The sequence below is a fragment of the Pongo pygmaeus genome, chromosome 15 (assembly GCF_028885625.2).
Source record: "Pongo pygmaeus isolate AG05252 chromosome 15, NHGRI_mPonPyg2-v2.0_pri, whole genome shotgun sequence".
Classification (NCBI taxonomy): Eukaryota; Metazoa; Chordata; class Mammalia; order Primates; family Hominidae; genus Pongo; species Pongo pygmaeus.
In genome coordinates, this window is record NC_072388.2 from 21,304,932 (window position 1) to 21,318,707 (window position 13,776).

General features: G+C 47.5%; 1 protein-coding gene and 1 non-coding gene across 3 annotated transcripts in view; both read right to left on the bottom strand.

Moving 5' to 3' along the window:
• Positions 1-13,776, bottom strand: part of SLC7A8 (solute carrier family 7 member 8) — a 58,514-nt gene that overhangs the window by 18,815 nt on the left and 25,923 nt on the right. Inside the window, exon 1 of one of the 2 annotated variants that reach the window (XM_054448880.2) lies at positions 9,972-10,709. The exons of the other annotated variant lie outside the window; for it this stretch is intronic. The gene's annotated coding sequence lies outside the window, so the exon portion shown is untranslated. Of the gene's footprint in view, positions 1-9,971; positions 10,710-13,776 lie in introns of those variants that run through there. 2 annotated transcript variants of the gene reach the window in all.
• Positions 12,028-12,133, bottom strand: LOC129013355 (U6 spliceosomal RNA). Its single transcript, XR_008493846.1, has one exon. It is a non-coding gene; the product is annotated as a U6 spliceosomal RNA (small nuclear RNA).

The window sequence follows — 13,776 nt, forward strand, 5'->3', positions numbered from 1 at the left end:
CAGTGGCTGTCTCATTTTGCATTCCTACTCTCATGTCAGAGTTCCTGTTGCTCTGCATCTTTCCCAGCATTTGGTATTGTCAGTTTAAACAAAAAAATATTTTTTTTTTTTTGCTAATAGGCATGTAGTTGTATTTCATTATGGTTTTGATTTGCATTTCCCTAATGGCTAATGATGTTGAGCAACTTTTCATGTGCTTATTTACCATCCATTTACAAATCTTCTTTGACGGCATGGGGAGTTGCAATTCTCCACAAAAAATTTTAAAAATAAGCTGGGTGGTGTGGTGGCTCTGACTTCACTTGAATGGCTGATCAAATTTTATCAATACCGTATTCTTAAATGGTACTTCTACTTTCCAAGTATTTCCCAACCTTACTTGATGCTGAGAACATTTGGTTAGGGTAGGATGGTCCTCACGTTAACCATCTGTAACCTTCCTTTGTGCACCGTCTCCACCTGGCAAACCCCTTCTCCTCTTTCAAGATCCAGCTTAAATGTCACCTGTTCTGTGAATCTTTATAATTCAGCATGTTATTTATTCCTAGCAACATGCCTACAAGGGAAGATATATCAGCTGTGTTTTGTAGACGAGGAACAAAGTTTGTTCCTTCTCTCTAGAACAATCCCAGACCACTTTGTTTATATCTAATGTTGGAATGTATTTCTTTTTTCTTTTTTGAGACGGAGTCTCACTCTATCGCCCAGGCTGGAGTGCAGTGGCGCGATCTCGGCTCACTGCAAGCTCTGCCTCCCGGGTTCACGCCATTCTGCTGCCTCAGCTGGGACTACTGGTGCCCGTCACCACACCCAGCTAATTTTTTGTATTTTTAGTAAAGACGGAGTTTCACCATGTTAGCCAGAATGGTTTCGATCTCCTGACCTCGTGATCCTCGGCCTCCCAAAGTGCTGGGATTCCAGGCAGGAGCCACCGCGCCCAGCCGGGATGTATTTCTTTGTATTAAAATGACCTGCTTCTGGCCGGGCATGGTGGCTCACGCTTGTAATCCCAGCACTTTGGGAGGTCAAGGTGGGCAGATCATGAGGTCAGGAGTTCGAGACCAGCCTGGCTAACACAGTGAAACCCGTCTCTACTAAAAATACAAAAATTAGCTGGGTGTAGTGGTGGGCGCCTCTAATCCTAGCTACTCGGGAGGCTGAGGCAGGAAAATCACTTGTACCCGGGAGGCGGAGTTTGCAGTGAGTCGAGATTGTGCCACTGTACTCCAGCGTGGGCAACAGAGCTAGACTACATCTCAAAAAAAAAAAAAATTTTTTTTTTTTTTTTAAGACACCGAGGGCAAGTAAATGTTTTCATGTTTTTAAAGGGCAAGTAAATGTTTTCATGTTTTTAAATCTCAGGATTTATCATTGGTGCCTGCAAATAGTAGATGCTCAGCAAGTATTTAATAAATGAATTTTAAAATATCACAATTCATTAGCCTTCCAATATCATCTCAGTCTACACATTCCACAATGCACATCAACCTCTTCTGCTCCCCAGGAACCTCATCAAAAGGAGACACAATCCCTAGTTGGCTTCACGTTGCCAAAGGGCAACAGGAAACTTGACTTCAAGAGCAGAAGCTCCTGACTCCTCATGGAAGAGCTATTATCCAAGATGATGTCACACAAGGAGAAGCAAAACATGTCGTCAGAGGAAGGATTTTAAGTGCCCGAGCAGGGAGAACACTTTGTAAATACTCAAATGTTCCAGACGGACTGGCATCCTGATAAATACACATTTGGTTTGTCTTGCTCAATTCAATAAGGATTTCAGGATCATGTGCCTGGTGACAAGCCAACCTGAGACACTCGAAACAACTGGGTCTGTGATCTCAGCTTCTTCCCTAGGCCCCGAGGCGTGCAAGGTACAAGGCTGGGCCCCTTTACCCAGGAATTCAGGCAGACACAGCAGTAACTCAAGGATAGAGGAGACTGATAAAAGGAAGGAAGGAAGATTAGGAAACAAACCCCATGAGCCTCAGGGATAGGTAAGGATTACACAATAAGGAACCGGATCTTGATCTCAGGGAAGAAAATCCTCCTCCAAGGGGAGAAGAGGGGAGGGCGAGGAAATGACAGAAAGTGCTTGAGGAAAATAAGGGCAGAGCAGGACAACTCAAAGAAATTCCTCTTCCCCCAAGCAGACCACCTCCCTGTGTGCTGGGAAAGAAAACATGAAATCATCTCTTTACAGGATGGACCTTACTGAGTCACAGAAAGACACCTTCAAACTATCAGCTCTGTGGTCTTCCTGGGGTGACAGAGATAGGGATGCTTTGTAAAATAACCTATCTGTGGCTATCTTCTGTCTTGCCTAACCTTATCTCCATCACTTCCCAAGAACTCAGCCCTTGACTAATATTTAACCTTTCACCCTCACAGTAATCTTTCAGAAACAAAAAGAAATTCTGAGAATGAGGTGGGGATAGGCAGGCTGCCTGTGACACCTAATCTCCTTGGAACAATGGCTGCAGGCCCCAGATCTGGCCCTTCACCCTGCAGTTGGGTGATCATACCATGTGACTGAGGGGAAAGAGGGTATCAGTCTCCTGGTACCACAAGACAGCTTCCCTCACAGCAGGCTGAAACCTGAGCCTCCATCCAGAGAGGAAAGGTCAGTGGGTGCTTGCCAAGCTCCTGCCCTGGTCAGGAGCCCTGCTGCTGGCTAGCTACTGCTTGGCACTTGTCTGTTGCTGACGATGGTATTCTGGAACCCTCTCTTCTCGGCTAGACCCTGAATTCCACATTCCTGAGATACAGTGACCTCAGGGAAGCCACGTGTAGATGAGGATCATTGGCCATAGCAACTTTAAAATGTCAGGGGCTTTTCATCCATCCGTCTATCCATCCATCCATCCATCCATATAGATCCATTCACCCATCCACCCATCTAGCCATGCATCATCCATGCATCCATCCACCCACCCATCTATCCATCCACCATCCATCCATCCATCCACCCACCCATCCAACCATCCATCATCCATCCATCCACTCATATACTCATCCGTCATCCATGCAGGGCCTACATGTATTAGGCATTCTTGCTGGTGGGGAGGTTACTGATAAGACACCAGTCCCTGCCTTTAGGAAGTTGGCAGTGTAACAGGGACTACGGGTGAAGTAAGAGATGCCCACAAAACAATGAGGTGATGGCAAAGCTATTCACAGAGCTAGTGGAACCCCTAACTCAGCCCAGGGGAATCAGAGATGCCTTCTATAGGAGGAGGAGACCCTGGCAACATGGAGAAATTTATAATCCTGGTCCAACTGGACAAAATAAAAAGTCATAAGACTGGTTCTTGTCCATTGTAACCTAGTTGTGGGAGTGGTTACTGCTTCTTTAGAGGCCCTCATGGAATTCCAGGCTTGTATGTATTTTTTGGGCATTTCCTCCCCTCTTTTTTTCTTGCTTCCTGGGTAAAAAATAAGATGAAAGACTATTAAGAAGACAAGAGTTCAAGAAGATGCTGAAGTCAGGGGCTGGTTACTTAATCCACCCAGTTTGAAGAACTCAACATCAAGATGACAGAAGAGATACAAATAATGAGTCAGGCAGGAGGAGGAAAACTCAGATTCTAGCAATCTGGAACACTGCCCAGAGTCCAGGGCCTCCCAGCTGCCAAGCAGGAGAGATGGGCTCAATGCTTTCTGCAGGACTGGCAGAGGGATTCAGAGTCCTTGCTGCAGACCTGGAACTGGCTTGCCCACTGTGGAGGGCTGGGCTCCCTGCAGAGAAGGTACCCTCAGCCCCATCCCAGCTTTGACCCCAGACTTTGATCTCCAGGAATTACAGAAGTCTCTCCTTCACTTCCTCCCCTTGGCAATGACAGCAGATCTCTTTGGAATGGGGGCAGTTGAAGGCAGAATTATGGCCATCCAAGATATCAATGTTCTAATCCCTGAGATTTGTGACTATGTTATTTTAAATGACAAAAGGAACTTTGCAAATGTGATTAAGTTAAGGATTTTTTTTTTTTGAGACAGAGTTTCGCTCTTGTTGCCCAGGCTGGAGTGCAATGGCGCGGTCTCGGCTCACTGCAACCTCCATCTCCCATGTTAAAACGATTCTCCTGCCTCAGCCTCCCAAGTAGCTGGGATTACAGGTGTCCGCCACCACACCTGGCTAATTTTTGTATTTTTAGTAGAGACGGGTTTCACCATGTTGGCCAGGCTGGTCTCGAACTCCTGAGCTCAGGTCATCCACCCACCTCGGCCTCCCAAAATGCTGAGATTACAGGCCTGAGCTCAGCCAAGTTAAGGATCTTGAGATGGGGAGATTATCCTGGATTATCCAGAGGGACCAGTGTTGTCAGAGGAGTCCTTACAAGAGGGAGGCAAGAAGGTCAGAGTTATAAAAAGACATGTGATCATGGAAACATCAGACAGAGAGAAAGAGAGACTTGAAGATGCTACACTGCTGGCTTTGAAGATGAAAGATGGGGCCATGAGCCAAAGAACACAGGAGGTCCCCAGAAGCTAGAAAAGGCAAGGAATCCTCCCCAGAGCCTCCAGAAGAAATTCAGGCCTGCTGACACCAGAGTTGAGGATTTCTGACTTTCAGGACTAAGATAGTACATTTGTATAGTTTTAAACCACTAAGTTTGTGGTTACTTGTAACAGTAGCAACAGGAAATGGATACCAGACAGACACTACGCAGAAAGACCAGACAGCAGGGACATACCCTTAAAGAGAAAAGCTTTTAAACAGCAGCCAGGCAACACACACCAGGAGCCCAAAGGAGTGTCTGTCCACAGGCCTTGCAGGACACCAGATGGAGGGAAGGGATGGCGCTCTCTAGAAGTGAAGGTGAGGTCACTAGTGTGTTCACCTGGTTAGCAAGGTTCCATACCATATAGCTGCTTCCCACTTCTTCCAGCTTCCCAACCCTAGTTGGGATCCCACAGCTAGAGTGTTCCTATTTCCTCTTCCTCCATTTGGTAATTCAATACAGTAGCAAACAGCCTTGCCTTGTAACTCTAGCAGTGTTTTTCCTCTTTCCTTTTAGAGAAATCCAGGGCAAAAGATACAATATCCCTCCTTCATCTAATCCAGGTTCTCCTCCAGTCTCCCCTGTATTCCTTACAACTTCAGGCCCACCCACACAACCCAGATACACAAACACTGGCCCAAGAATCACAAACTTCTTGCAAGGCGAGTGGAGTGCCAGGATGTTCACAGACATGAATCCTTTATTTTCTGCCCCCAAGATTTTGTTGGTCTCCTTATTTTACTGGCCAGAAGCCACAATCAAAGGCCATAAAAGAAGTCAAGATAGAAAGCCACGAGATTATTATCCCAAGAGTCCCGAGTCTGAGTACACTCTTCATGTCAGAGGGGACAGAGTGGCCCCACCGTGTACTGTCCTATGGTAGACAACACCGAAACACACCTTGGAAGAGCTTGTCCTATATCCTTCTGGGCTCAGTCAACCCATTTTTAACCCTAAATCAATACACAGTCATGTGCTACATAATGACATTTTAGGCAACAACAGACTGTTTACACCTTGGTGGTCCCATAAGATTATAAGACCATATTTTTACTGTATCTTTTCTCTGTTTAGATATGTTTAATGCACAAATACAACTGCCTACAGTGCTCAGTACAATAACATGCTATACAGGTTTGTAGACTAGGAGCAACAGGTTACACCATGTAGCCTAGGTGTGTAGTAGACTATGCCATCTAGTTTCATGTCAGTACACTCTATGATGTTTGCATAATGACTAAATCATCTAAGCATACATTTCTCAGAATGTATCCCCATCATTAAGCAATGCATGACAGTATTATAGATTATAGGTAAAAGAGACAATTTAAAATTAATTTCTTTAGTGCATTTTGAAATAGAACACCAATGAATCATTAGCATAAACAAATAAATCTTCATTTAGAAGGTTTTAAGGATGGATTGGGGAGTTGTGGAGCTGGTTTTAAGTCCCTGCAATCGTCCAGAGCTGAGGCTGTGATCTTATCACTCTTCCCCTCAACTCTACCTAGTAGCACCTGGTAAGTGAAGGATGATGTGGGTTTCTGGAGTCTTTTTCGGGTGTGGAACAAGTGAGCAGAGCTCAGAGGAGCTTGTGTAAGGTGTGAAGTGGTAAGAATGGGGAGGAGGATCACCAGCAGCATGAAGGGAAGGAGCCAGAGTCAGCTGTCTCAGAGGGACCTGGCAGGTCTGAATCCGAGAATCACAGAACTTTTGAACTTGAAGAACTCAGCGGCCATGGTGCCCTTCCCAGCTTAGTCACGTACTCTCAGTTAACCTCTTTGAGCCTCCCTTTTCTCCATGTAAAACCTATGGTCCATTTGAATCATGTGACGATACTCTGTATCCTGTGTATTGTTGCATAAAATGTTAAATGGTTATTTTTATTGTTCATCTTAAGAAACTGTAGACTAAGAAAGTAAAAAAGAGCACGTGATTTGCTCAGAATCATGCTGACACTCAGAGGCAAAGCAGAGTGGCGGGGAATGGGAATGGTTTGAAGGATTTTAGAGACCATATCATGCATCAGACCACATTGTACATTGTGCCCCTGACCCTTCTCAATCTCTAATCTGTTTCATCTTTTTCTCTGGAGGATGCTCCTTCACAAATGACCTGCTCTGGGGTCCTTCAACCCAGCTGTCTGGAAGTTGGGAGTGGGTCACAGGTATAGTCTGTGGGGCTGGGGAGCACAGGCTAAGGCACTGGACCAGGAGCCCAGATGGTCAAACATATTCCCGTGCCTCAGTTTCCACTAGTGAAGAAAATACCACCAGGTCTTATAAGTCACGTGCCTCTGTCTGCTAGGGAGGAACACCCTGCAGAAAGCTGAAGAGCTGCGCAGTTGCTGCCCGTGCTGCCCCACTCCTCAGGCCCCACGAAGACTGTCCACAGCCAGCGGTGCACATGTAGCTATAAACAATCCCCTGGTGGCCGCTGTGGCCTTGAGGTCCTGTCTGGCACACAGTAGGTGCTAAAGCTTACTGAATGGAAACGAGAGATAGATACATCTACACAGAAAATTCAAGAAGGGTGCACATAGAAGCCACTGTGCTGCTCTAGGGAGTAAATATCAGGTTTAATATGTCATAGGATGGCCCATGAAGCAAGGCCAGCAAGTGCCCCAGTTGCCAGACAGAGCTGCGGGGAGAGGGTACATATTGTGGCTGTCTCTCCTTCCTCTAGGAAAGCTCACAAAATACAGCCAGGCACAGTCACTCACACCTGTAATCCCAGTGACAGCAGAGGCTGAGGTGGGAGGATCAATTGAGGCCAGAAGTTTGAGGCCAGCCTGGGCAACACAGCAAGATCCTGTCTCTTAAAAAATAACAGAAAATTAGCCAGATGTGGTGACACATACCTGTAGTCCCAGCTACAAGGGAGGCTGGGGTGGGAGGATCACTTGAGCCCAAGAATTCAAGGCTGCAATAAGCTGTGATTGTGCCATTGCATGCTGGCCTGGGTAACCCTGTCTCTTAAAAAAAAAAAAAAAAGCAAAAAGCTTGCTGGGCACGGTGGCTCACACCTGTAATCCCAGCACTTTGGGAAGCTGAGGCGGATAGATCACTTGAGGTCAGGAGTTTAAGACCAGCCTGGCCAATATAGCAAAACCCTGTCTCTATTAAAAACACAAAAATTAGCATGCCTGTAATGCCAGCTACTTGGGAGGCTGAGAATCGCTTGAACCTGGGAGGCAGAGGTTGCAGTGAGCCAAGATCGTGCCACTGCACTCCAGCCTGGGTGACAGAGATTTCATCTCAAACAAAACAAAACAAAAACAAAGAAAAAAAAAAGCTCACTAAGAGTACACGTTATTCCCAGAGAGAGACTACTTGGTAACTGTTTTCTTTTTTTGAGATGGGGTCTCATTCTGTCACCCAGGCTAGAATGCAGTGGCCTGATGTTGGCAAACTACAATCTCTGCCTCCTGGGCTCAAGCAATCCTCCCACCTCAGCCTCCTGAGTAGCTGGGACCACAGGCACCTGCCACCACGCCCAGCTAATTTTTTGTATTTTTGGTAGAGATGGGGTTTCGCCATGTTGCCCAGGCTGGTCTTGAACTCCTGAACTCTAGCAATCTGCCCACTTTGGCCTCTCAAAGTGCTGGGATTACAGGCATGAGCCACCGAAGTTTTCTTTTTTTTGAGACAGGGTCTTACTCTGTCATCCAGGCTGGAGTGCACTGGCACGATGATGGCTCACTGCAGTCTCAACCTCCCCAGACTCAGGTGATCCTCCCACTTCAGCCTCTTGAGTAGCTGAGACTACGGGTGTATGCCACCAGGCCCAGCTAATTTTTGTATTTTTTGTAAAGATGGGTTTCTCCAGGTTGCCCAGGCTGGTCTAGAACCCCTGGGCTCAAGTGAGCCACCTGCCTTGGCCTCCCAAAGTGCTGGGATTACAGGCGTGAGCCACCTCACCCGGCGATGACTGTTTTCAGGCTCCCTTGCTTTGGACACAGGACTTTGGCTTCTCATTGAGCTGGGCCAGCAGGGGGTCATTTTGTGCCTTCCTCAGGGAGCCAATGAACATTCCCACATGGATCCCTGAACCAATCTCATTTCTTCTACTAAGCCAGCTGCCACTCAATGAGCCACACTGTTCTGGTCTGACAGGGTAAAGGCTGGGATAGGGCCATCTGGATACGGGGCTGGATTGGTTGTTATAAGGACAGTGGTAAGAATGAACCAGTTGGGACTCTCCTTGTAGCCAACTCTTGGCCCTAGAGGTAAATATTTGAAGCCTGCGCCCTACCACCCAAGGCTTGTGTCCAGCCTCATGGGTGATTAGAAGGCAGGAATGACCTTAGAGACCCAGAACCTCATTTTATTTTATTTTTCTTTTACAGATAGGGGTCTCATTCTGTCACCCAGGCTGAAGTGCAGTGCCGTGATCATAGCTCATTGCAGCTTCCAAGTCCTGGGCTCAAGCGATCTGCCTGACTTGGCTTCCCAAAGTGCTAGGATTACAGTTGTGAGCCACCATGGCGGCCCCAGAACCTCATTTTATATGTGAGTGAATTTAGACCCCAGCTAATTCACAGCAAAGACCAGACTAGGACAGCCTAATTCCCAGTTGCTTGTTCTGCCTCTGTCCCGCCTTCCTTCATTATACACACATCACTCTGCTTTCCCTTGGCCGCTCCCACATCATCTCTCCTCCTGCTTGGGTCAGTGGTACCCATGGTCACTACTGCCAGTGCCACTTGGGACTCTGGGTCTGTCACCGAGACACTGGTTAGCCCCAGCCTACTGCTTTCTGGGCAGCAAGAAGGAAGATGCCAATATGGCAAAAGGGGAAGACTTTGACAGTTATGCCTCAGAAACCAAGAAAGGTGCATCCATTGCTCCCAGGGCTTTAGAAAGTCATTTCCCACAGGGATTTCCACCTTGGGTCCCCTCCCACCAACCCCCTTAATCAATGTCACAGTCACATGTTCCCTCCAAACTCCCGGAACTCCATTTGGATTTCTCGGTCTTGCTGGCTTGCACCTTTCTCAGGAGTGGACTGGACTGGCTTGGAAAGGCTTGGTTTTCCTTTAACATTTCCAGAACCAGGCCACTCCTCCTCGTCTGTTCAGATAAGTGAAAATAGGCAGTAGAAAGGGGGGAAAATGTCCAGACTTGCCAAAGTCCATAAAGACAGATGGTGAAGAAGAGAGGGAAAGAGCACAAGAAACCACAGGGCGGGGGAGAGCAAGGGGAGGACAATGCAGATGAGTGGGAGAGAAAAAGGGCTTGAGAGGAGCAGAACAGAGAGAGGCCAGGACTGAAAACAACAAGATGGAATGTACTAAGCAGACCGCTGCTGAAAAAGGAAGCAGTGACGCCACTTTGTAGAAATCAGAACGCCCTGTTCCTCTCCAAACCTGCAAAACAGGCACCTTTCTGGATGGAGCTCCCCAGCCCTCTGAAACGCCATAAATTTCACCTGGGTCATGGCCTGCCAGAAGGGTTGGCTTCTCAGCCTCACCTTTTGCTGGGGCGTGCACTTCTCTGCCTTCTGCCACGCTCTGGCCAGCTCCCACAGACTCCCTGCCCTCCAGCTGGAGCAAAAGGGGCGAGGCATGTCCCTCCCAGCAGCCCTCTGGGTCTGGGTGCCCAGGCTGGAGTTTGGAGCCGCAGGGCAGGGAAGCCGGGTCTGCGGGGGCGTGGGCGTGGCTACGCTCGGCTCTGTGATTGGCTGCACCGGGCTCCCTTGGCCGCCTCCCCCGCTTGTGGAAGGAACTGAGCACGTGTTTCTAATTGTGGAAAAGCTGCTTCGGCTTGGCCTGTCCAACCGCAGGGGTTTCCAGATCTAGGAGGTAAGCAGTGCCGGCTGCCAAAAGGCGCTGATAGGCAAAGAAAACACGGAGGCCTGTTTGACCTCTAACGCACACAACCCAAGGCTCTGATAAGGTTCCAGTTCTGCCCACGCAGGCCACACGGAACAGTCTTTCCTCGTCAAAGACCCAGAGAGGCCTGGAGGTGTGGGGGAGTGGGGAGACACGGATCCAGCTTCACAGAACCCTCCTAGAATCCTTCTCTATTCCCCGCTCACCCCCACCTCAAGGCCAAAACATTTTATATAGCGGGTGAGGAGCCACATTATAAAGTCTTTCCACACCTTGATTATTGTACATGTAACATAACTTGTCTGATGAAGTTATACATGTAACTCGACTGGTGAAAGACAAAAACATTAAAAAAAAAACCCACAAAAAGCCACACAACAGCCAAAAAAAAAAAAAAAAAAAAAAAATCAAAGCAGCCCTTCCTCATAAACTGCGCTTTGATCCCAGCTTCTATAAAGTGCACAGTGGGGAGTGTGGTTTTGAAACAGATCTTGCCCATCGCACGATAGTAACATTTCCCCTTCTCCAGCCCTTTTCATCTCGAAGCACTTACAACGTTTTAGAAATCTCGGAACCCCCTCCAAAGGAGAGGAGGTGCTCTGAGCCTTCCGGAAGGGCCTCTCTCTTCCAAGGACACACCAGCAGAGGAGGAGGGTGCAGAGAAGCTGTGAGGGCTGTGAGTGCTCCTGGAGGCACACAGCTTTTACCAAACACAGCTAAGCTCCTGCCCATACTGCCCCATCCCCTCCCCGCCTCCTTTCCTGGCTCTCTCTTCCTCTTCCTTCTTATCCTGTTAGCTCCTGCGCCAGCTGCTGGAGCTGGAGTTTCTGCTGAATCACCACCCAGTTACTTAGCTCAGCCAAGAGGCAGGAATACCCAGCTCAGCATTTTCCAAGAGCTGAGTAGTTCTCTCTTCAGCATGAGCTAAACATGGCTCCTCAGCTGGCCTGGATCGGGGAGAAGTGAAAAACTGAAGACACCAAGAAATCCAGGGGTGGCCTGCCATGCCACCCTGGGGAACCCCATTTTAATCCTACTCATTACTTTTTCAGCCTGGGCCTGAAAAATTGCTATCTCACACCCCAATTCTCAGGGCTGATGTCCCCCAGACATGGAGCAAGGTGGATGAGAATGGGTTCTGTTGAGTCTGCACTGAGCCCAGGAGGGCTAGCCTGACCCTCCATCATATTTCAATCTTGGAAGACAGGGTGTGGATCCTGTGAGGTTTAGTTGGTTCTTGGACCAGAAGGCTTGCAGGCTCTGTTGGTGTTCACTAAATTCTATAAACCTGGACCCAGGCTGCAAAATTTCCCCAAAACGGTTCAGTTATAACCCAATTCCAAGGGTAGCTTGTACTCAAACTTGCTAAACTCTTTTTTCTTTTCTTTTCTTTTTTTTTTATGAGATGGAGTTTCACTCTTGTTGCCCAGGCTGGAGTGCAATGGTGTGATCTCGGCTCACTGCAACCTCTGCCTCTCGGGTTCAAGTGATTCTCCTGCCTCAGCCTCCCGAGTAGCTGGGATTACAGGCATATGCCACCACGCCCGGCTGATTTTGTATTTTTAGTAGAGACAGGGTTTCTCCATGTTGGCCAGGCTGGTCTTGAACTCCTGACCTCAGGTGATCCGCCCGCCTCGGCCTCCCAAAGTGCTGGGATTACAGGCGCGAGCCACTGCGCCCGTACTTTTTTCTCTTTTTAATATGGAACGCTTCGTGAATTTGCATGTCATCTGTACATGGGGCCATGCTAATCTTCTCTGTACTGCTCCAATTTTAGTATATGTGCCGCTAAAGTGAGCACAACTTGCTGAACTCTTATAACAGAGATGCCCTTTTTTCTTTCCGCCAAAGCTCCAAGTACCACTAGGCCTCACTCCCATAAGCCTTCTGATTTTATGTTCTTAGGTATGTGATATAAATTTGGTGTGTCACATTAACCCTTAAAAGTTTACCAGACACAATTAATGGGTGACTTTATTTAAACCATGGGCCCTGGCTCCTCTGAGAAAAACAAAGTGATCCTTGACAGTCAGCAACAAAAGGCCAGAGGAGAATTTAAGTTTCTAGGCTGGTACAAGAAAGTAGGCAAATCTCTACCACACCTGGTAGAAGCTGAACTCCAAAAGAGTTTCCTGTTTCAGGAAACCTCAATCCCATTCACTATTCTCCCAATCAGAAGTAGACATATTCCCAGAAACAAGCCCCTCATTCCTCCATTTCCAGGGTGTGGGCACGCACACTCTCTGAAGAGCAGAACTTCAGTCTGAGAGTAAAAGCTGAAGAGCAGAAGAGACACTATGGGAATCAGGAAAGAGGAGGTGATCTGGGCCAGCAGTTGAAGCACATTGAAACGAAGAAGAAGACTGACTTCTCAGGTAACTTATTTACTCTGCCATTGTAGACATAGAGTCCAAAAGCACAGGGGATGCTTCCTCAAGTCCCAGCAAGTCTTAAGTGTTGAAGAGTGAGTAGAAAGGGTGACAAGGACAGAGGGGTCAACTTGACCAGTCTGAACCACACCAATTCAGACGATACGACAATACGTACCAGTGTTGTCCTTGATTTACTTCGCCTGTATCCCCAACAAGACCACACAGTCCTTGACTCCTTCAACCTTAATCACCAAGGCCTACCAGTTCTACCTCCTAAATGCCAAATGCATCTACTTTTCTCTACCCCCACTGCCCCAAGATGCACATGACGGTCATCTCTAATCTGAATCCCTACAACTGAATTGTAATCATCTTTTCTTGCCTCTGATCTTATTCCCCTCACCAATCCATCCTTTAGCTCTGCAGCATGACTCTCCTAAAATACAAATATGATCGTGTCGGTCTTCTGTCTGAAACCCTTCAAACCTCATTCCTCCTAGGGGAAAGCCCAATCTCTTTATGGCCCATGAGGCTTTTCATGATGGGGTCCTTGCTTCTATTATATATTTCTTGCCTTCTAGTCTATGGTGTGGCTATACTGAACAACCTTTAATTCCCACAAACAGCTGTGATTTTTCCTGTCCTCAGACCTTGACACATGTTAATTCCTTCTGCTACAACATTCTTCCCACCCCATTCTACTCCACCCTCCCTCCATGCTGAACATTGCCTGACTATGTCCAACTGGTCTTTCAGCCTCAATGTACATGTCACTTTCTCCAAGAGCTTCTTCAACCCCAGTCCCATCCTCACTTTTCTTGCAGGAGCTGCCTGGATGCCGTCCTCTTGGGGAACTGGAACTCCAGTTTGAACTGAAATTCCCTGTATACTTGTCGGGAACATCCACTGGACTGTGAGTTCCTTGGTACAAAAACTAACTATCCCCATGCCTGCCACAGTGCCTGGAGCAGAACAGACACTCAAATATTTAATAACGTATGACTGATTGTGTATTACCTGCGGCATCAATAGAGGACACACAGGTGGGTGTGGTATAATACGTGTTAAGAAA